The sequence below is a fragment of the Hypanus sabinus genome, chromosome 29 (assembly GCF_030144855.1).
Source record: "Hypanus sabinus isolate sHypSab1 chromosome 29, sHypSab1.hap1, whole genome shotgun sequence".
NCBI classification, from domain to species: Eukaryota; Metazoa; Chordata; class Chondrichthyes; order Myliobatiformes; family Dasyatidae; genus Hypanus; species Hypanus sabinus.
In genome coordinates this window covers 14923842-14947708 of record NC_082734.1, presented here as the reverse complement: position 1 = coordinate 14947708, position 23867 = coordinate 14923842, and the positions used below count along the sequence as shown (strand labels likewise).

General features: G+C 38.6%; 1 protein-coding gene across 1 annotated transcript in view; it reads left to right on the top strand.

The window, feature by feature from the left end:
* LOC132383035 (ankyrin repeat and fibronectin type-III domain-containing protein 1-like) overlaps positions 1 to 23867 on the top strand; it is a 214250-nt gene that overhangs the window by 83644 nt on the left and 106739 nt on the right. Inside the window, exon 2 of the mRNA XM_059953740.1 lies at positions 14221 to 14339. The gene's annotated coding sequence lies outside the window, so the exon portion shown is untranslated. The remainder of the gene's footprint in view (positions 1 to 14220; positions 14340 to 23867) is intronic.

The window sequence follows — 23867 nt, the reverse complement described above, 5'->3', positions numbered from 1 at the left end:
CTTAAACTGCTCATTCCTTATTTATAGCTGCTCCTCCCTTTTCCATAGATGCTGCTTTTGCTCTTCCAGTGCATGTTTGTCCTTCAATAATCATCAGTGCAATTAATGCAGCTAAATCAGCCTCTGTTTTAATGCATACAGAGGAGGTAGTAGATACTGAAGATTTTCCTCCTGCAGCAGAGCGCTGACATTAAATACACGTCATCTTGTGGGTCACCTGCTCTATGTGTAGTCAAAATATGCCTTGGAATTTGAGAAACATTGGCTGATGGAAGTTAAGACATATATTCATTTGTTGCAACAACATGACCTTCAATGGAACATGTTTGGTTACACTGTTGCTGTGTATCCTCTCTGACTGCATTGCAATAGTGTTTGAAAAGCATTGGTTCTGTTTTACATGTTCAGCCATGGGAAGTAATGAGATTAGCATGTGATATTGTTTAGCAACAGCTTCACAGAGATTAGTCAAACCCTCAAAACGAGTTTGCTCTTGTAAGGCATTTTCCTTAATTTTCATAAGATTAATTGATGGTTTAAACCTTTAATTCTGTTCACATTTGTTTCATACTCTTTTTGATTGGTTTAGCCTCAGCTTTAGCTTTAATTTCTCTTTTTCAAGCTCTGACTGCTGAGTCCGTTGTGCCAATTCCATCCTTCAATATGTTCATGTTACTTTCTCTAGTTGCACAACTTGCAATTAACTCTTTGTTTGTCCACAGCACCAGCAATATTCAATTTACTAAATGTAGTCAACAAAAAAAACTGACTACGCATCCACAGTGCTTAAACCAGACAGAACAAACAGCCTTCAATTCAAACATCAACAATCAGAATAGCAACAAACCCCTCGGCAAGCAGCACGTAATCGAGCAACAGTCCCCAATGGACAGACAGCACTGACCATTCAAAAATGTGTTCCAACCACAAACACACAGCATGAGTCAAAAAAGGTTGCAGATAATCCTACCGTAAGCTGCTCCTGTTTCCGATGTGTTGTTCTCAGTTTTGTGATTCCAATTTCACCAAAGGTTCTGAGGCAGTCCTTTGGAGTTCATTTGGTATATCTTTTTTAATTGACAAAATGTAGATGTTACTTGAAAACAAAATCACTGAGAGACTAAACTAGGGTACTCGAAACTGTATGATGCATTTCCAAATCAAGACGAATGATCCTGTAGCAATAAAAAAAATCTAACAAAACTAAGTTAGCAATACAATGGCTTAACCTGTGGTCTAATAGCGATATTAGCATATGCCTAGTGTAACTACGTGTTCTAATAGTATTCCAATTAACAATCTAGTTAATAAAATAAAGTTTCTGTAACTAATTAGTGTATTTAAGCAAAGATAGCGATCTAGTTAGCATTCCAATCATATCCCAATTAGCAGTCAACAACAAAAAAATTATTCCTGGCTACCACTAACTCTCAACTAGACAACTAACAAAATACGAATATGTAACTATACTCATTTGCTTCTATCACACCCCAAACCATCTGACAAATTACCATAATAAAGCATCACAAACTACAATACAAACAGAAAATAGATCTATGGTTCCAACAGACAGAAAATATTGTACCTATAAAAACTCACCCCCCCCCAAAATTTTCCTGTTTTATTGTTCTACAACACTGAATCACACAAGTAGCTTTAATTTGTTTTTTTTTACACTGATCAAATGAAAAAGACACTTTCATTTCAAAGTGAAAACAGATCTCTACAAAGTGATCTAAATTAATGACAAATATAAAACAAAGTAACTTATTGCATAAGTATTGACCCTCTTCAAGTCAGTACTTAGTAGGTGCACCTTTGGCAGCAATTACAGGCTGGAGTCTGTGTGGATAGGTCTCTATCAGCTTTGCAGATCTGGACAACGCAATTTTTCCCCATTCTTCTTTACAAAACTGCTCAAGCATTGCCGCATCATGATGCAGCTACCACCATGCTTCACAGTAGGGATGGTATATTTTGATGATGTGTGGTGTTTGGCTTATGCCAAACATAGTGTTTTATCTGATGGCCAAACACTCAATTTTGGTTTCCTAGAGCATAGAACCATCTTCCAACTAACTTCAGGGTCTTCCAGATGTCTTCTGGCAAACTCTAGCCAAGATTTCAAGTGAGTTTTTTTTCCCAACAGTGGCTTTCTCTTCGTTACTCCCATAGAGCTGTGACTGGCGAAGCATCCTGGCAACACTTGTTCTATGCACAGTCTTTCTCATCTCAGTCACTGAAACTTGCAACTGTTCCAGAGTTATCATAGGGCTCCTGATGGCCTCCCTCATTATCCCTTTCTTGCATGGTCACTTAGTTTTTGAGGATGGCCTGTTCCAAGGCAGACTTACACCTGTGCCATATTCTATCCATTTCTTGATGATTGACTTAACTACTACAAGGGACATTCAGTGACTTGAAAATATTCTTGTATCTATCTCCTCACTTGTACTTTTCAATGGTCTTTTTGCAGAGTTGCTTGAAGTGTTCTTTTGTGTTCATGATGTAGCTTTTGCAGGGATAGTGACTCACCACCAGTTGGACCTTCCAGATACAGGTGAATTTTTACTACATCAGTTGAAACACCTTGACTGCCCACAGGTCTCAGTGTCAAAAAAAGCCAAATTAAGTCCAATGTGATTCAAATGTAAAACAATAAAACATGAAATTTTCCCTTTTAAAGGCACTGTAGATACATGGCTCCTACAGCCTGTATGGAAGTAACTTGTGAACCTGCAATTATTAGAGTTACAGTCATAGAAACATACCGTCTGGCCCATCTAGTCCATGCCAACCATTAATCTGTCTAGTCTCATTGACCTGCTCCTAGATCATGGCCTTCCATACCTATCCCATTGAATTTACCTATCTAAATTTTCCTTAAATAGTGAAATCAAACCTGCATCAACCACTTGCACTGGCAGGTCTTTCTACACTCTCACCAATTCTCCATGCTCTCTCGTGAGGTGGTATGGTAGCTTAGTGGTTAGCACAATGCTTTTACAGTAGCAGTGACCCAGGTTCAATTCCTGTAGCTGCCTGTAAGGAGTTTATACATTCTTTCCGTGGGTGTGTGGATTTCCTCCAGGCACTCTAGATTCCTTCCATAGTCCAAAGACGTACCTCTTGGTAGGTTATTTGGTCATTGTAAAATGTCCCGTGATTTGGCTAGGAATAAAATTGGAAGGTTGCTGGGTGGCGTGATTTGAAGAGTTGGAAGGGCCTGTTCTGTGCTGTATGTCAATCAATCAAACCAACCTCTGAAGAAATTCCTCATGTTCCCGTTAAACATTTCACTTTCACCCTTAACCCATGACCTCTAGTTGTAGTCTCACGTAACTTCAGTGAGAAAAGCCTGCTTGCATTTACCCCATCTTTATCCTTCATAGTTTTGTATACCTTGTTCAAATCTCCCCTCAATCTTCCACATTCTAGAGAATAAAGTCCTAACCTATTCAACCTTTCCTTGTAACACTGGTCCTCAATTCCTGGCAACATCCTGGTAAAGATTCTCTGCATTCTTTCAATTTTATTACATCTTTCCTGTAGGTGGGTGACCAAAACTACACACAATACTCCAAATAAGGTCTCACCAAATATCATTAACAATTTTAGCATAACATCCCAACTTCTGTACTCAATATGGATTTAGTAAGGCCCATGTGCCAGAAGCTTTCTTTACAACCCTATCTACCCATGATGCCACTTTCAAGGAAATATGGACTTGTACTCCCAGACCCATCTGTTCTACCAGACTCCATGGTACCCTATTGCTCACCATGTAACACCTACCTTGATTGGTCCTCCCAAACTGCAACACCTCACGCTTGCCTGCATCAGCCATTTTTCATCCCATTTTACCTGCTAGTCCACATCCCACTGTGAGCTTTGTTAATTTTCCTCACTGCCCCCAATCTTGGTGTCATGTGTATATTTGCTGATCATCCAGATTATTGATATAGATGACAAACAACAGCAGACCCATCACTGATCCCATTAGTCACAGGCTTCCAGTCAGAAAGGCAACCATCCACTACCACTCTCTGGCCCCTCCTGTAAAACCAATGTCTAATCCAATTTAATTCCTCATCTTGAATGCCAAGCCACTGAACCTTCTTGACCAACCTCTGATGCGGGACCTTATCAAAGGCCTTGCTAAAATCCATTCAGACAACATCCATTGCCTTGCTCTTATTAATTTTCCCGGTAACTTCTTTGAAAAAAATCTGTATAAGGTTAGTTAGACATCACCTGCCACGCACAGACTGACTATCGCTAATCAGTCTCCGTCTGTTGAAATACATATATATCCAGTGCTTTAGAGTGCCTTCCAATAAATTTCCCAAATACTGACATCGGGCTTGCCAGCCTATAATTTCCTGGCTTATTCTTAGAGTCTTTCTTCAACCATGGAACAATATTAGCTATTCTCCAATCCTCAACCATGGCTAAGGATGTTCTAAGTATCTCTTCTAGGGCCCTGAAATTTCTGCACTAGCCTCCCACAGGTGCAAGGGAACACCTTGTCAGGTCCTGGGGATTTATCCACCCTAATTTGCCTCAAGAAAGCAAAAGCCTTATCTTCTGTAAAATTTATAGGGTCCATGACCTCACTGCTTCTTCGGCTCACTCCTACAGATTCTATGTCTGTTGCCTGAATAAATACAGATGCAAAAAAATGTATTTAAGTCTCCCCCCCCCCCGCCCATCTCTTTTGGCTCCACGCATAGATTACCACTCTGATCTTCCAGAGGACCAATTTTGTCCCTTGCTATCCTTTTGCTCTGAAAATATCTGTAGAAGCTATTAGGATTCTCCTTCACCTTGTCTGCTAGAGCAACCTCATGTCTTCTTTTAGCCCTCCTGATTTCCTCCTTCAATGTTCTCTTGCATTTCTTATACCCCTCTAGTACCTCATTTGTTCCTACCTGCCATGTACCACCTTTTTCTTAACTAGCGCCTCAATATCTATGAAAAACCAAGGTTCCCTAAACCAGTTATCCTTGCCTTTTATTCTGAGAGAAACTTACCAACTTTATACCTTCAAGGTTTCACATTTGAAGGCCTGCCACTTACCAAGTATACCTTTGTTAGAAAAAAACCTGCCCCAACCCACACTTGCCAGACCCTTTCTGATGCCATCAAAATTGGCCTTCCTCCAATTACGAATCTCTACCCAAGGACCACACCTATCCTTTTCCATAATTACCTTGAAACTAATAGCATTATGATTATTAGTTGCAAAGTGTTCCCCTATACAAACTTCTGTCACCTGCCCAGTCTGGTTCCCTAATAGGAGATCTAGTATCACACCCTCTCTAGTAGCTGGAATTTTTAGATGTAGTGAAACGTTTCTGAGCATATTTGACAAACTCTTTCCTATCCAGTCCTTTTACAGTATGGGAGTCCCAGTCAATATGTGGAAAGTTAAAATCACCTGCTATCACAGCCTTCTGTTTCTTGCAACAGTCTGCGATCTCTACAAATTTGCTCTTCTAAACCCCACGGACTGTGGGTGGTTTATAATATAATCACATTAATATGGTCTTACCTTTATTATTCCTCTGTTCTAGCCATAAGGTCTCTCTAGATGAACTCTCCAGTCTGACTTAAGCACTGTCGTAATATTTCCCTGATTAGTAATGCCACCCCTTCCGCCTTTAATCCCTCCCACCCTATCACATCCAAAACAACTCATTCTAGTATTAAATGGATTAAAGTTTTTTCCCAACAGCAGGGAGTAACCAAACAAAGGGCTTTTTTAAATTATAACTGGAATTGATAAAGTAGACACAGAATCAGCATTTCAGTGACATTTCTCTTGAACAGTTATCAATATGAAATCTTAATTGTTTCACCGTCCTCGGCTGCTGACTGACCTTCTGAGTGTTTCTGCCATTTTTATTTCAGATTTCCAGTTTTTGCAATGTTTTGCATTTAGTCATAACAGCAATGGAATTACTAAATTATTCAGGAGAAACATGTCTATCAGGAGAAAATATGAGCTCACTACCACATAGAGAAAGTGTGGAGAATAACATTTAGGCTCTTAAGTATCATTTGGATAAGTACATGCAAGGTAAAAGTAAAGTATGTTCATTCAGCTTAATGAAAACTGTACAGGAAAAAAAAACACTTTGTTTTAGTGTTTCAATTACTCTATTCATCCAGCTGCAGCAAGAACTCCTGCTCAGAACTGACTCCATAGTCCTAATAAAGTGAATCATCTCTCTCCCTCTCTCCTAAATGGCAATATCATCTAAGAAATGATACATTTGCCCTGGAGACATTGCAGAACAAGTTCACTATACTGGTTGCAAGTATGAAGGAAGCTATCTCATGAGAAAAAAAATTAAGCAGGTGAAGGCCTATACTCTGGAGTTTAGAAGAATGAGGAATGACCCTGAGGGGTCTTGATATGGTAGGTGTGGAAAGAATTTTTTTTAGGGGTGGCGGTTAAAATTAGGTTGCATTTCATCGGAATAGTAAGTCACCCAATTTAATTGAGTTGAGGAAGAAATATCTGGAATTCTCTGCCCCAAAAGGACATGCAGTTTGAATTTAGTACATGCATTTAGTCCATTAAAAGCTGAGGCAGTTTTTTAGGAATTAGAGGACCACACAGGAAAATGGATCTATAATAAGGCCTACTCCAGCTCCGATTTCTTAATTTTGCACAACACACAGACTTTTTTTCTCTGGTGTGTGGGTGTTAGTGTTGTACAAAATAACAAGATTTTGCATGGTATAAACAAAACACTTTTCCAGAACAATAATATTGAAATTTCCACTGCATTTCCAAACTAGCTATAACTAGTATACATACCCATTGAACTTTCAGACTACACATTGGCCAGTTTTCTTTGCTTTCAACTCTAGAAGACTAATGACTTGATCTAAATAACTTCTTAGTTTCTAACAAAAGGATGGTTTCCCTTGATACAAAGAGAGTTGTTGAGTTATTTTAGAGTTCTAATTTCAACTTCAAAAAATTACAGCTCAGTTTATGCTAAATGACTCAAAAAGCTTTCAGTGTGTTCTGTACGTACATAGCTCACTGACAGTCTGAGAAGATTTGGAATGGCTCTACATTATCCCCAGTCTGAATATCATCATTAGTCATTCGATTAATCTAATCTGTGATTACAGTGTAGCTATAAAGCTTCATTTAAATACTTCCCAGTTTAGTTTATCCACCTGACGTCTATTTATAGACTTGCTTTAGTATTCCATCTGACTGAATCAGGTGAATAATATCAGTGGCTGAATATTCTCTTCAACAAGTTGTAGTGTGAAAATCAAACGTTCACTCCTAAAAATATTGGCACACAATTCTGCTGCCTTATAACTCCATAGATCTGGGATTGATCCTGAACTCAGGTGTGTAATTACACATTCCCTGTAGGACCTAGTAGGGCATTCCATTCTCTTCTCTTAACCCACATTTAAGTAAAGGAGGATAAAGGAATGCTGATAAAAAGTACACAAAATTATTAGAGGCATAGATAAAGTAGGAAGTGAGATGGTGGAGGCAGGTACTCCCATAACATTTAAGAAGAATCTGAATGAGCATTGACTCACCAAGGCTTAGTAGGCCACAGATCAAATGCTGGTAATTGGGGAAAGTAGTCAATATTCAGTATGGATAGGTGGGCCGAAAGCTTATTTCAGTGCAGATGACTCTATTATCTCAAAGACAGGCTGGTAGTCCAAGTGCTTCTTATTAGTGTAGGTTGATGGTTAAAGGGATCAATAGAAAGTTGATTGGGGTGTGTGAGAAGAAGTAAAGTTACAGGGATCTAGAGAAATAGGAAGGGGGAAATGGGTCTAATGAGATGTTTTCTGGCAAACTAGCATTGATCCATTGGTTGAATGGATTCCTTCAGTGTGTTTATAAACTCAGCTACTTCACAGTGAAATTATTAGGTAATTATTAGGTAATTTCCACCCAATCAAAATCTCTGGCCCTCTTAATAGCCTGCAATTGTTGGAGATCCATTGAAATCCATTACTTCAATAAGTGGATCGATATTGCATCTCCTAATCCTTTCAAAACCTAGCCTTAGATGATTCTACTGAGTGATCATGCTCACTTTTAGAGTGAAATGATAGAATTGCTTGTTATATGTGACTTCCTGCATAATTGAACAGTCTGCAGCTATGTTGACCTGGACCTTCACTAACTTCCTGCCAATCACAACTGCAACCTTAAGGTCTTGTGGTTTCACACAGAAGTTGCCATACAATACAAGTTCTATGTCATCTGCAGTAGTGATAATATTGTACAAATTTTGTTTCTATGGGAAGCTTATTCTCTGAATTTTAATGTGGACAGGGTGGTGACATTGTTACAAGGCAAGAAACCCAGGAGCCTTGACAATCCAAAGACCCAAATTTAAGTCCTACCATAGCAGCTGCCAAAATTAAACTCATTAAAATCTTTAAGTTCGACTTCATGACAATCTGGCAGTTGCCTAAACACGCATTGGCAGCTACCAGATTATCATAAAAGCCCATATGGTTCTTTATAGACAAAAGCATAGTACAGACCCTTCAGCCCATGTTATCATGCCTATAACCTATTCTAAAATCAATCTAATCCTTACCTCCTACATAGCTCTACATTTTCTATCATCCTGTGTCTGTCTAAGATTTTATTAAAATCCCTAATGTATCTGCCTCTACTACCACTCTGGCACCTACATACACACCAATCTCTGTGTAAAGAATTTATCTCTGACATTCCCCTTATACTTTTGTCCATTCACCTTAAAATTATACCCCTTCATATTTGCCATTTTCAATCTGAGAATAAGTCTCTGGCTATCCTCTCTGATCTATGTCTCTCATCATCTCGTACACCTCTATCAAGTCGCCTCTCATCCTCCTTTGCTTCAAAGAGAAAAACCCAAACTCACTCATTGGATATGCTCTCTAATCCTATCTATATAAAACATGCTCCTAATCCAGGCAGAATCCTGGTAAATCTCTTCTGCACCCTCTCTAATGGTTTCAATCCTTCCCATAATGTGTCAATCAGGACTGAACACAATATTCCAAGTATGCTCTATCCAAGGTTTTTATAGGGCTGTTACATTATTTCATGGCTCTTAAATTCAAACCCTTGACTGTTGGATGCCAATACACCATAAGCCTTCTTAACTACCCTCTCAACTGGCACAGCTACTTTGAGTGACCTACGGACATGGACCTCAAGATCCCACTATTCGTCCACACTGCTAAGAATCCTGCCATTAAGCCTGTATTATTCCCTCAAATGTAACCTTCCAAAGTAAATCACTTCACACTTTTCCACATTGAACTCCATCTGCCACTTCTCTGCCCAGCTCTGCATCCTGTCAATGTCCTATTTCAACATACAATAACCTTCCACGCTTTCTTCAACTCCACCAACCTTTGTGTCATCTGCAAACTTACCCGCCCTTATTCTTCTTCATCCAAGTTATTTATAGTAATTTCAAAGAATAGGGGTCCCAGAATAGATCCCTGCAGAACACCACAGATTACCAACATCCAGGCAAAAAATGCTTCTTCTGCAACCACCCTCTGTCCTCTGTGGTGAGCCAATTCGGAATTCACATAGCCAGGTTTCCCTGGATCTTGTGCCTCCTCACCTTCTGAATGAAACTACCATGGGAAACCTTCACAAGCACCTTACCACATCCACTCTCTACCTTTGTCAAAGTGCTTTGTTGTATCCTCAAAAGTATTCAATCAGGCTCATGAGACATGACCTTCTCCTCACAAAGCCATGCTGACTATCCTTAATCAGACTAAGCTTTTCCAAATGCTCACAAAGTAAGACTCACTGGTCTATATTTCCAAAGATTATCCCTAATCCCTTTCTTGAATAAGATTATAACATTTGCCACCCACCAAACATCTGGTATTATTCCTGCGGCCAGTAAGGATGCAAAGGTCATTGCCAGTGGAACAGCAGTCTCTTCATCAGTAATCTGGGGGTTATCCTATCTGACTGCTCAGACTTTGTGGTGAACTACGTGTGCCTGTCTGGCCATGCCCCCTTGCTGACTGCTCCTGTGGCTCCTCCCACAGGCCCCTGTATAAAGGCGATCTGAGGCCTATGCTCGGCCTCAGTCTCCAGGACGTAGTATGATGGTCACTCACTTCTGGTTCCTTCTTCCAGTCAATAAAAGCCGATATCTCGCCTTATGTCTCAGAGTGAGTTATTGATGGTGCATCAGACTTGCCTATGCTAAGGTGTTTCAAATGTTCCAGCAAATCCTCTTTCTTAGCGTTGACATGTTCTAGCATATTTGCCAGGTCCTGAAGAAGGATATCAACCTAAAATATTGACTGTTTATTCATTTCCACTGAGCCTGCCTGACATGCTGTGTTCCTCCAGCACTTTGTGTGTGTTGCTTTGGATTTCCAGCATCTGCAGGATTCCTTGTGTTTATATCAACCTGATGCACTCCCATCATTTCTGATATTTTATTTTCTGGTGTCTTCTCTATCTCCAGTGAATTCTGAATTAACAAGAATACTTTCAACCTTAATGTAAAATTGTATCATATTATAGTCACAATTCCTTGGCCCCCTTCACAACAACATTAATAATTAACACTAAAAGCATCAGCAATTCCTCTTTGATCCTGATCCAGTTAGGGTGTAACCTGTTCAACTTGTACTAGTCCCATCTGCTTCAGAAAACAAAAAAACTGTCTCCCTCCTGCAGCATCTCTCCAGCCACAAGTTCATTTGCTCCATCCGTCTATTTCTGTACTTGCTTGATATGGCCCTTGGCATGAGGTCCCCATTATCACAAAAGCCAACTTAATTCACTCTATCTGATATTAAGAAGTAACTGAGAGCACTGGACACAACAAAGGCTATCAGACCAGGCAATGTCTCAATGTAGTTCCTAAGAACTAACTACATGAAGTTTGCTGCTGGTGTGCAAAGTGTAGAAGATTGTAGTAGGTTACAATAGGACATCGATAAAATGCAGAGCTGGGCTGAGAAGTAGCAAATAGAGTTCAGTCTGGAAATATGTTAAGTGATTCACTGGAGGAAGAATTCAGGGTTATTGGCAGAATTCTTAACAATGTAGAGGAATAGAGAAATTTTAGGGTCCAACTCCATAGATCCAGTTTTTGCTGTGGTTAAGAAGATGTATGGTGTGTTGGCTTTCGTTAGTCAGGGGATTGAGTTCAAAAATACAAAGTAACTTTGCAGCTGTATAAACTGGTTAGACCACACTTGAATTATTGTGTTATATTCTGGTTGCTTCATTATAGGAAGGATGTGGAAGCTTTAGAGAGGGTGAAAAGGAAAATTACCAAGATTACCATCATTAGAAAGCATGTTTTATGAGGACAGGTTGAGTGAACTAGGGCTATTCACTTTGGAGAGGAGGAAGATGAGAAGTGATTTGATGGAGGTATACAAGATGATAAGAAACATAGTTTAAGTGGATAGCCAGTGATTTTTTCCCAGGGTGGACATGGCAAAATACAAGGGGGTGTAACTTTAAGGTATTAGGGGGAAAGTAAATGGGGGGAGGTGTCAGAGTTAATTTATTTTACAGAGAGAAGGGCCTTGGTATGCCTTTCCAGGGATGGTTATAGAGGCAGATATATTAGGGACTCTTAGATGGGCACATGGATGTTAGAATAATGGAGGGTTATGTGGGAGGGAAAGGTTAGATCTTGGAATAGGTTAAAGGGTTGGCACATTATTGTGGGCCAAAGGGCCTGTACTGTGCTATGTTGTGCTCTGAGTATACCTTCTTGTCAAACTATTCCAGTACAGTTACAATACTGGTATCTTCCAGACAATGCGTAAAATTGAATACGTCTGTCATGTTCACAAGAAGAAGGGAGAATCCAATCTGACTAATTACTGACAATCAATAATTATCAAATTAATAGCATTGTCAACTGTGCTCTCAAACAGCACTTACTCACCATTAACATTGCTCAGGAATGCCCAATTTAGGTTTTATTAGGACCATTTAGCTCCAGATCCCATCACAATCTTGAATCAAGCGTAAACAAAAGTTGAATTCTTGAGGAGAGGTGAATGATTATCGTTACATTAGTATAACATTTAACTAAATGTGGTATCAGGAGCTCTGATAAAACTGAAAGCAGGTGTCAAGATTTACATACTCCAATGACTAGAGTCATAACTCATACAAAGAAAGATGGTTGTGGTTGTTAGACTAATTATCCCAACCCCGTGACAACAATCAATGCAGGAGTTTCTCATTACAATGTCATAGGCCCAACTATTTCCAGCTGCTTCATGGATACCTTCCTTCATAAGGACAGAAGTGGAAGTATTGCAAATGATTGCACACTTTTCAGTCTATTTGTATGCCTCAGCAAATGAAAGCCTGCATGCAGTAATGTCGAATTTGGCCACAGTCAGTTGGTGGGAAGTAACATTCACATCACAAAAGTACAGTCAGTCAGATAAAGATCATCCTCTATCTTTGAATTCAGTGGCTGAAATGACCAGAAACTCAGTTGGATCAATCACATAAAAACTGTGGCCTTAAGAGTAAATCACAGAATGGATACCATGAAAAATAAATGAAAGAATACTCTCTGCTTGCCTGGATGTATGATGCTCTGACAGCATACAATAAACACAACATTATCCAACCTGCTTGAATGGTACCCCTTCATCTGCTCTAACCATTTGCCTTCCCCAGCACTGGTGTACAGAAGCTGCCAGGCTGGGGACATTGTGTTAATAGAGGAGATCAATTATGCACTTCCTAACAATGCAATTTATTACTTAGATTTTTTCCATTAGTACTTTTTTTCCATGGTGTTATTTCTGTCATACTTAACATTCATCTGATAAAATTCACCTAACTTCATTTCAAATCAAGCTTTGGATTATATGCTCCAAGAGATTACAGACCCCCTGATATCCAAAGAAAAACTATAAAGTAGCCATAGCTCTGTGTCTCCAATATCAATGTATTGAATATGTCTTCCTTGCTACTGAAGTATCTTGAAAGTTTAAAGAAAGTGTATTACAGGCTCAGAAGAATTAAGACATTGCAGAACATACTTTCTACACAACAAAAATATTGTATAGTCTGCGGTGTGCTACAACCCCCCCAATCATCTGTCAGGAAGGAGTCATAATAAACATATTGGGCTACTTAAGCTAGTTACCCATCACAGCTCTTGCCCATTCCCTTGTAAGTATAAAGAGTCTATGATGTATTTAAACATGATGAGGGCTTCTGCCATCAATGCTCTTTCAAGGGCTATTCCAGTTCGCCACTACTCCTTTGGTTCAAAAAAATTACAATTTGCCCATAATGTTTCTGCCAATGAGAAGTTTGTGTCCCCTGGCTTTTGACTTCCCTGCTAAGGGAATTATTTCTTTCCTGTTTAAGAAATATTTATTTCATGAGCCTCTGCAGATTAAATCTTTTAACTGTTTTCTTCCAAAAAAAAACAACTCTAGCTGAGTCAGTCTTCACTTGTAACTCAATTCGCCAGTGCTGTCAACATCTTCATGAATCTCCTCTGTGTCCTTTTACATCCTTCCGGTTGTGTGATGACAAGACTATTCATTGTGTTATTACAGTGGAGCAAGGAACAGGAGAATACAATTTGTGATCCATACGTGGTTAGCCTGTGACCTTCAATATTTTGACTTGGAATGGGCTCCTGTATTAGAGTGGCATCCAATAAAAATGAAAAGTATGTCTATATTTAGTATAGGACTGATGCCCCTCAGCACGTTGCTTAGATTCATACATTACAAATTATGAGACCATAACCAGTGTCCATGGAGGCAATATATTAATTGGGTAATTGACAGCAGGAAAGTATAAAGTACACACTTTTATTGTCAACAGTAAAATTGATATTTTATCACAATGTAAGATTACCATTATTTTGCATTAATTACAAATATAATTTTAGTTTCAATTTTACATCAAATATTCACTGCCGTTGCCAAAATAAATGTCTAGTTTAATTCACTGGTAGCAAGGTTTATGAAAGAATGATTCTTTGTGGTTACAGGCACTGTGAAGACAAGGGTAATTGTTTACTTGTAACCCACCTTGCTTTCAAACACAACGTGCCAGTTTTCTGATTTTGTCAGTTTTTTTAGATTTAGCCTCCCACGTAATTCTACAGTTTTTGCGATAAGCTTGCAGACTTCCTGCCTCAACCCCCTCTGTTTTACTGAAAGCAGGAAACTGTACTTTGCTGTGACGTTGCTGCCTCAGTTCAGGACTCTGCTGCTCACCTGTCAGGATCTGGATCCACATTTCAAACTGCTGTACTGGAAGTAACTCCGAATGGCAGAGTGAGGTAGGTTTCCTGTTGTTCAGATTATGCTTTTCCTTCTATTTTTCCTCTTAAAGTTAATGCTTGCTTTCACATCATGGCTGATAGCTGTTTAAGCAGAATGGCACAAATGCAATGCTAAATTCTAAATGTGAAGCTTTCATTAAGATACTGTAATGATTCAGACGCTCTGAACTGTTAACTCAGTAATCTATTCATAGTATGTGATTAGGCAAAGGACTTCCAAGAGTGGTTTTATTTTGTATCTGTAAAGCAGAAGTATGCTGATTGTTTAACCATTATTTGTCAGAGTTATGATCAGAGGCATTTTCAAGTATTTGTTTTCATGTATTAACTGATAAATCGTCCGTGTGTGTCTAAGTATTTGCTGTTCAAGTTGAACCACAGTAAGTATAAGACAAAATGATACAGATGTAAACTGCTCAGAATAAGCAGCTAGCATTAGACAATAATGTTTTGGAGTGCTGTTAGAATTACTGTTGTATTTTACAAATGATTTTTGAAGGGGCTATTTGTATGTTTAAATGAGGGACAGTAATAAGGAAGAACACAATTTCCCTATTATTTTTTGCAGTAAGATGACAGTAAAATAATATTCTGAGAGGCTCAAGTATTATTTTCAGTTCAAACAGTGTGGAAGGAGGTTACTCAGTATGTTTCATCTGTTCTAGTTCTTTGAGTTATCCAACTCATCCCATTCTCTATTCTTTTCCCAACCATTACAATTTTGTCTTCTTTTATTATTCTTTATTCCCACTTAAAAGTTACAGATAATTTTACTTCATCCACCTTTTAGACAGTAAAAGATTATAGCAGTTCGTCGTGTTAAAAATGATCCTTTTCTGCCACCTGATTTTTCTCTACGTTGTCTGTATCCTCTGGCTACTGATTCTTATCCCACTGACAACTCCTCTATAAACACTGGAGTTCTTCATTATATTGGATACATCTGTTAAATCTCTGCTTAACATTTTTTTTAAAGGAGAATGACCCTAGTTCTGATCTGAGAGAAAGGCTTCAATCCTAGCTGTTGCTCCTAGTGTTTCAGTAGCTACAGGGAAAATTTATCAGTGAAATTAAAGTAGCATAGCTCCATCTCCTCTTAAGAACCTCTCAGGATCAAAGATGACTTATTTCTATTCTTCTTTTGTGGATTCTGAAGTAGTTAATGAAGCAGCTTGGGGACCACAGCGTCAGATTAGGCAGGTGATGACCAACTGAATGTCTGTAGTTTGTGTTAACATCATGGTGACACTCCAATTGTTCACTTCTTAGAATATCTTTAAAATTGGACTGAAATTGTTACAGATCACTCACCACCTAAGCTTCTTCCATGCATGTTTGCCAGAAGCATTTAAAAAAAGTAAAGCTTGTTCCAAAACCCTTACTTCAGGTTGCTTTTGTTTGTCATTACAATTCAGATGCTATATCCTGGTATGAATTTCCCCTATTTGTACCTATAACTAGCTCCGTCAGCTACTGAACATATAGTCTTTCAGCAGCCCATAGGCTTAATCAGTGCGCCACAGCAAAGTCATTGACTTAGAGAGAATTGTCTTTCTGTGTACCACCATCTTTTTATTGGTAATGAATAGTGGAATATTGTTAAAGGAGAAATGTAAGTAGCAATTATTCTTGATTAACCAATCAATTGGTTGTTTAAGGCAATTTTCATATATATCAATAGAGAGAACAAAATTTCAATCAATATATTATGGCTTGGTCCTTCAAAGAACCAGTACCATTTGGTCTGTTTTAAGTTATTACAGGAATTTGACCCATTCAGCAAGGCTTACTCTGGCGCACAATTATATAATTGAAGGGTAGAATGGATTTCCAGGGCTGAGTGAACAACTCTTGTTGCAGTTTATTGCATTATTATAAATATGATGTTTCTGATCAAAAAAATGGATTTAAATCTGCTATCAAATTTATCGCCTCTCATTTTACATTGGAATATATATATATATATATATATATATATAGGAATTAATTTCTTATTGTGAAGCAACATTTTTGCAGCAGACGTGACTCAGCCAGGAATAACAAATATCAAATTTGTGCCAATAATCCAGTGTAAAAACTAAGAAGACATAAATTGTCCCCAGCTTGCTGGGTTAAGAACAATTCCTGGGAAAGGGAAGAGATTTTATCTCCTCTATTGCAATCTCCATGAAGAGAGCATCCAATTAGAGAAAAGAAAGAATAATTATTAATGTACAATATTATCTATTATTCTTTCAGTGCTATTTATATTCCTAATGTAAGTTGACTTGCTCTCTCGCCTCTTCTTCCTCCTCCACTTCAGTGGTAATGTCTGCCCTAATGTCACGCTTTCCTACATTCTGTCTGTCCAACCCTATGCACCCTTTTACAACAGTCATCATATGGCTACTGTACATTCACATTTCTGTGGCAAGTGCTCTGGAATACGGACAAATACTGCTCTGTAATGATCTGCCTAAAAGAGTTGCAGAAATAAATTCAGTAATAAAAATGCAAAGGGAAGGGGAAAGAATCATTGAAAACAAATCTATGGATGCAGGGAAAGTCCAGGAGAGTGGAACAAATTAGAGCCAGCCCAGGAAAGGAGGCACAACTGACCATCTCTGGTGGATTTATTTTGGGGCTTAAAACTATTTTCAGCCTGTGCTGAATTTTAGTGCATCTTAAATCTTATGAAGATTTATCCTGTCTTGAAAGCCTTCATGAGTGTGAAGATCTTTATTACCCTTTATTTCAGGTAGTTTTATGTACTCATTCATGCAGCATTGTTGAAGGGGAATCCTGTTGGGTTAAAATCTCTCACTATTAGGTATTCTCATCTCCACAAAAGCACCATGAGTTTACAAAGTCCTCATTCTACCCATACTGTTATCTTCATACTATTTCAAAGAATAGATTCATGGTAATATAAATACAGATAAACATTGTCTATCTAATGCATGGGTTCCTAGCCTGGGGTCCATAGATCCCTCGGTTAATGATAGGACCCCATGGCATAAAAAAGGTTGGGCATCCCTGTTCTAATTGCATTGAAACTAAAGCTACCTCAAGCTGCCAGTGGGAGTGAACTGGAGATTCTACATTCCACACTTGCAGTTACCATGTGTCTGTGAATGAGTGGACGTACTCAACTAGACCCAGAAATAATTGTGTAAATTATCAACTTGCTATGCCATCCGTATCTAGGATTGGCCATCCTGTTTAAAAACCAGATAGTCGTTATTCTCATTATTTTGAAAGAAATCAGAAATTGAGAGGATTCTAAAAAGTTAGATCACACTTAAAATATTTAAACACAAAGAAAATGCAAGTAGATGTTTGATAAAAATTTATACAAGATTATTTTCACTTTAACTATTCATCTGTATATAATTCATGTCTGATCAGATTTCATATTTGTCCATGCTGTCTACCCTGTTATCACTTAACTCCTTGTAAAAAGTGGGAATGTACAATTAGATAGTTGGTCTCTTAAAATACAGATCAAAAATTTAAATTGTTGTTCATACACAATGCTTTCAACAATAGTGCAGTGTGTAATTAATATCACAATAACACCCTTCATTCAGCTTATTTATTTACTTTCTGCAATATCATCAAATACATGCCACTGCTTTTTTTCTAGTGTACCTGCCTTGATGAGTTGGACAGTCAATTTTGTAAATTGATTGTTATTCACAGGCCACTAATGGTGCTAATGGTAAAATTAAGCTTGTTACAGATGCCCAGCATGCAAAATTATATTCTGTTTCATAAGTTTTTAACATATTGTTCAAGTGAGTTTGTATGTGTACATGGTTTGAAAGATTCATGTGCCATGATAGAATAACTAGCAGTGTTTAGAAGCAGTGAGATGTAGCCATGCAGCTAGTTGGACCAGTGACAAATATAATGACATACTGGGACTTATGAATATTATAAATGATGATTGTTAGAGAATATTGTCAGGAGCATAGCAAACATGTGTATGTGAAATTTAGTTGTTAGAATTTAGGTTTGGTAAGGTTTTCATTAAATCACACATGCCAAGTGTTCAATATCTTGCAGCACTGCATTCATGTTCCTGGGCTTCATTCCTGGTACTGGCCTCCAGTGTGGTATCCTAACCCTCTCACTGAAACTTAACTGTAACTCTCCAGGGTTTCAAGGGCCTATCTACTGGAGACTCTTTCTCCTCCTCAACTAAGTATTTAGACCAATACCTGGTTCCTGCAAGTTTCCAAATCTGTGGAATAGCTTCACCTGCAGTTCTGAACAATAAGCACATCTTCAAGAAATGCAGATAGCTTTTAATTAATTTTGAATTGAATTTCATGGACATGTGTTGAGGAAATTAATAGCTGAATTTATGATGATTCATGGATTTTCTGTGTACCTTATAACCAGGTTAGAAGGGCATAAGAAGTACTTTTTTTTTTGCTGTCTTATTTCTCCATCTCAAAGTTGGGAATATTTAGTTAGAAACAGCTCTGATGTTGAGTTACCAGGGGAGATCACTCCTAAAATATTTTTATAAGGAACTCAGCTGAATATAATGGTTGTAGGGCTGAGTTTACAGCACAAGCATCTGGTTTAGAAAATGCTTTTCCATGATAATTAAACCTAGTCCTGTTCATGAAACTCCTGTGAAGGTTGCAATCCTCACAGAGCGACATTGTCAGGTTTCATATGTAACAACATTACATCAGTTCCAACATTGCAGTTTCTATTAATCTGTTACAAATTTTTGCACCTGCTAACATTTAGGCTCACAGGTATTATCTCTGCTGGCAGCTGTTACAACCACAAGCAACACTCTTCCATTCCAGGGGAGTTTTGCTATTCAATGAATAAATGCTGTGTTGGTGTGAGGGGGATGAGAGAAAAATCTGGACATGCTAGTGAAAATCAGTGTCCACAGAAGCCATTTCCACTGTGCTGGGGTCATAGAGACACCCCAGACTATAGCTAGACGTGTGTGTCAGGTTTCCAAGGACAGCGTAATGTGATATGAGTTCATTTTATGGATGTTTGTACTCTGAGGTAGCAAATCCTTGCGTCTAATCTGCCTGCCCCCATAGGCTGAAGGAAAAGTAGAGTATGTCTCTTCCCTTTGAGTAGGTTGGGTGACCTGCCTCATGCAGCAAATAGTTGTGGACTGGTAGAAATCTGGAATGATCCTCAGGCCATGAAACTAAGAATAATTTAGGCAGTAACTTTGACTTCCCCAAGCAAAGCAATCAAGACACAAATGAGAGTCTCTCTTTGAAGTCATATCTCAATGATGACAAAGAAAATAAAAAAAGTTAGAGTGTTAACCCTTTAACAACATTGCTTCAGGGGAACTAGAGTTAGAAAAAGTCAATTCTTCCGCTATAAATAGCAACTGTGGGTATTTTTTTTTCAAAGTAGCAATATTGAAAATAATACTGCTGTTAAGTTTTGTCTACACACTGGTATTGATGTTACACTGGTATTTGAGGAATTTTTACACTGGGAAAATAAAATTCCTGTCAAAAAATCAGGAGTCAAATTTACCAAAGGGCATCAAGTATCCAAAAATGAATAAAATAAGAACACAACAGATAGAAGAAAGAGTAGGCTATTCTGTTCCCTGTGAAGCTAAGCCATTCAATATCTATCTCTTTCTTGAATATTCTCAATGACTGAGCCTCTGCAGGTTTTCAGTAGAGTGAATTACAAAGATTTATCACAGTGAAGAAATTATTTTATATCTCCACACTGATTGGCCAACCCCTTAATTTGATACTATGTTACTCTGGCTTAAGTAGCTTTCTTTCTGTGTCCTACCACTTTATTTAGAGTTATAAAAAGGAATTCCAAGACACTAGCCTAGATATTCCTGTCTTACCTTTTACTTGCACTAAAATTGTGTGACATAGAAAAATTGTTTTAAAAAGTCTATGGCGAGATTCATAGAACAATGTAATCAGGCATTGACACTCTTTAAGTTCCAGCATGCACTGTTGTTGGTCCTTTGTAAGATTTTGCAGTTGCTCGCACTTAAAGGAAATATGCATAACCACTGGAGAGTGTTGCTGATTCAGTGGTGAGAGAGGGGACTCTGGAGTTACTGAGTTGATGAAATAGGATGTTGCACACTATTGAAGCCATTTGGACAAGTATTATGCTGGAATCATTTTTCTAAACTTTTTGAAATTCCTGCAAAAAGGAAGGGTTCATCTTATTGCTGGGCACTAAGAAGTCCAGAAATGGTTGCTGTTTTGCTCAACTTTAGATTATGCCTACTTTTATGAACCTATTACTATCATGCAGCATTTGCTTAGCAACAACCTACACACAGAAGCTCGGTTTGGGTTCTGCAGAAGTCACTCAGATCCTGATATCCAAGCGTGGACAAGAGAACTGAACTTCAGAGGTGAATTGAGAGTAGCTACCTTTGATATCAAGGCAGCAGTTGATCAAATATGCATCAAAGATCCCTGACTAAATTGGATAAGAAGCTGAAGTCTTAGACCAAATTGTAGTAAAGAAATGGCTGGACATTTACAAATCAGGATAGTGTATGTTTTAAGGAAGAACTGGTGGCGTTCATTTTGTTCTTGTTGATGGTGAAGCTACAAGTTTGAAACATGCTGATGAAGGAGACTAGGCAATTAACTGCAATGCCTTTTGTAGGTAGTACATACTTCAGTGACTGAGCCAATAGTATAGGAGAAGAATGTTTAGAATAGTGGATGGGAAACCAGTCTACAATACTGCTTTGAGACTTGATGAAGGTACATTCATGAAGGCACATGGAGAATACAAATACAAGAGATTCTGCAGTTGTTGGAAATCCAGAGCAGCATACACAAAATTCTGTAGGATTTCAGCAGCTCAGGCAGCATCTATGGAAATGAAAATAAACAGTTTTGGGCCAAGACCCTTCATCAGGTCTTGGAAAGGAAAGGAAAGGAAAGAAAGGGGGAAGAATAAATAAGGTGGGGGAAGGGAAGGAGGACAAGCTAGAAGATGATAGGTGAAGCCAGATGAGTGGGAGCGTGGGTGGTGAAGTAAAAAGCTGGGAGGTGATAGGTGGAAAAGGCAAAGGGCTGGAGAAGAAGCATTCTGATAAAAGAGGAGAGTGGACTGTGAAAGAAAAGTAAGAAGGGACACCGGGGGGAAGTGATAAGTAGGTGAGGAGAGGAGGTAGGAAGCTAGTGAGGAATAGAAGATGACAGAAGGAGAGGGGAAAATTACCAGAAGGAGGAATCTCTGTTCATAATATCAGATTGGAGGCTTCCTAGATGGAATATGAGGTGTTACTCCTCCACTCTGAGTGGCCTCATTGTGGCAGAAGAGGAGGCAGTGGACCAACATGCGTGTATGGGAATGGGGGTGGGAATTAAATTAGTTAACCAATTGAAAATTCTACATTTTGCAGATGGAGCAGAGGTGCTCGACAAAGCGGTCCCCCAATTTATATTGGGTTTCACTAATGTAGAGGAAGTCACATTAGACAACGGACTGTAGATTTGTAGATGAACTGATCCCTCACCTGGAAGGACTGTTTGGAGCCCTGAATGGAGTTGAGGGAGGAGGTGAATGGGCAGGTAGTGCTTGCAAGGATACATGCCAGGAGGGAGGTATCAATGGATTAGAAAAACATGGAGGGAGCGATCCCTGAGATAAGTAGAGAGTGGGGAAAGGTAAAGATGGTGGAAGTTGCGGGGAGTGATGTGTTCAATGCAAGTAGAGGGTATTCCATCACACATCTGGCTGTGCTTTGTAGATGGTGAAAACGCTTTGGGTTGCCAAGAGGATCCTTGTTGAAGATTATCCAGTCTCTGATCACTATTTATATGCCTGGTGAAGGTGCTGATTGTGATTGTGTTGATGGTGGAGTCTCAACAATGGTAATGTCATTGAATGTAAATGATAGAGAGTTAGACTGTCTTTTGTTGGAGATTGTCATTGCATTTATGTGTGAACCTTAGTTGCCATTTATTAACCTATCCTGAATGTGATCTAGGTCTTGCTGCATGCAGGTATGAACTGATTTATTTGCTGCTGAGTTACAAATGGAGTTAAACTTTATGATGCCATCCCCACTTTGACCTCTAATGGAAGAAAGATCATTGACAAGGCTGCAGAAGATGGTTGGATCTAGGATAGTGCCCGAATAACTCCTGCACTGAATTATGTGTTTCTATAATATAAGAACTTCCATCAAGGCATTATGAGATTAATTGAATCTTGAATTCAACATGAAATTATGAAATGTGTCAATTTGCATCCAACCAACCTCCCTCTTGCCTCCCTACTAATTGCAGCAGTTTAAGGAACATGATGTATTTTTTAGGTAATGCTTAATACACTGAAGCTCAGGATGCTCCCCTGTTTTCACTGTTTATCAACAAAGATAATATATAAATCAATTTCATGTAGTAATAAAATCCAGCTGTTTGCCTCAGTGTGCCTTAGATTACAAAAAGTGAAATATTAGGTAGTAAATACTGATTTTTCAGAGTGATTTGAAATTGAGGAGGAGAATTTTGACATCAAAACATCACTGAATTGAGAGCTGTTGTAGGTCAATGAGCACAAGAACAGCAGGTATCCACAAAAGTGGCAAAAGATTGAACGAAGTACAAGAGTAACTCAGTTTTTCAGTTTAATTTCTTCTTTACAAGTAAACCTGTGCACTGTTACTGTGGGAGCTTCGCTGAAATTGGTGTATAAAGACCTTCTACTTTCAAGAGTGAGTTTCCATCAGCTGTTTTAGTTGTATGCATCGCAGAGCTAGAGGTTGAAGGCTGAAATGAGAGGGCTGTTTGACGTAATGATGGTTAGCACTGAAATTGCAAGGTCACATACACATGAACAACAGGAACCTGCAGTCTTGGTTTTTATGTGGTTTGCACCACACTGGTGCTTATTAGTTACTGTACTTAATATGCAAAACTAATTCTGGCCAAATTCCTGCAGTTGAATCTAGTTTTTTGGGGGGAGAGGAGTAATAAATAGTTCTCTACATCTCTGCTGCTGCTTTGTCAGATTCTTTTAATATGAGCATCAACCATGTTTGCTAATACTGCTGGCTAACACTAGGTTGATGAACAACAGCAACTTGAGCATTAAAGTTGTTCTTTTCTTTAAATTTTCTTCTGTGATGAGGAAGAGGCTACTCGATTGACAACTTGATTGAAAAATAAAGGAATTATTTGTTTTGTTATTAGTCAAAGGAAGGCCATGTTAATTGACATGTCAGTGACCAATTATGGGAGAGCTTGGACAGAAATCATGTGACAGCACCCAAGGATTTCATCCAAGTAGAGTTGCTGCACTTATTGTCAACAATCTGTTCAAACATCATGAGAGAAAGCACAATCCTCACATAATGTTTACACAGATACTCCCTCCAGCAGAAAATCATAAGTCAGAGTCAGAAGCAGGAAATTTAGCTGGCTTCCCACTTCCCTTGTAATAGGAAACATACGGGACTGGGAGGCTCCTAGCACATCTTCAGTGAACCTAGTTCACCCATTACATCATCAAAATACGTTTTAATAACAACCAACA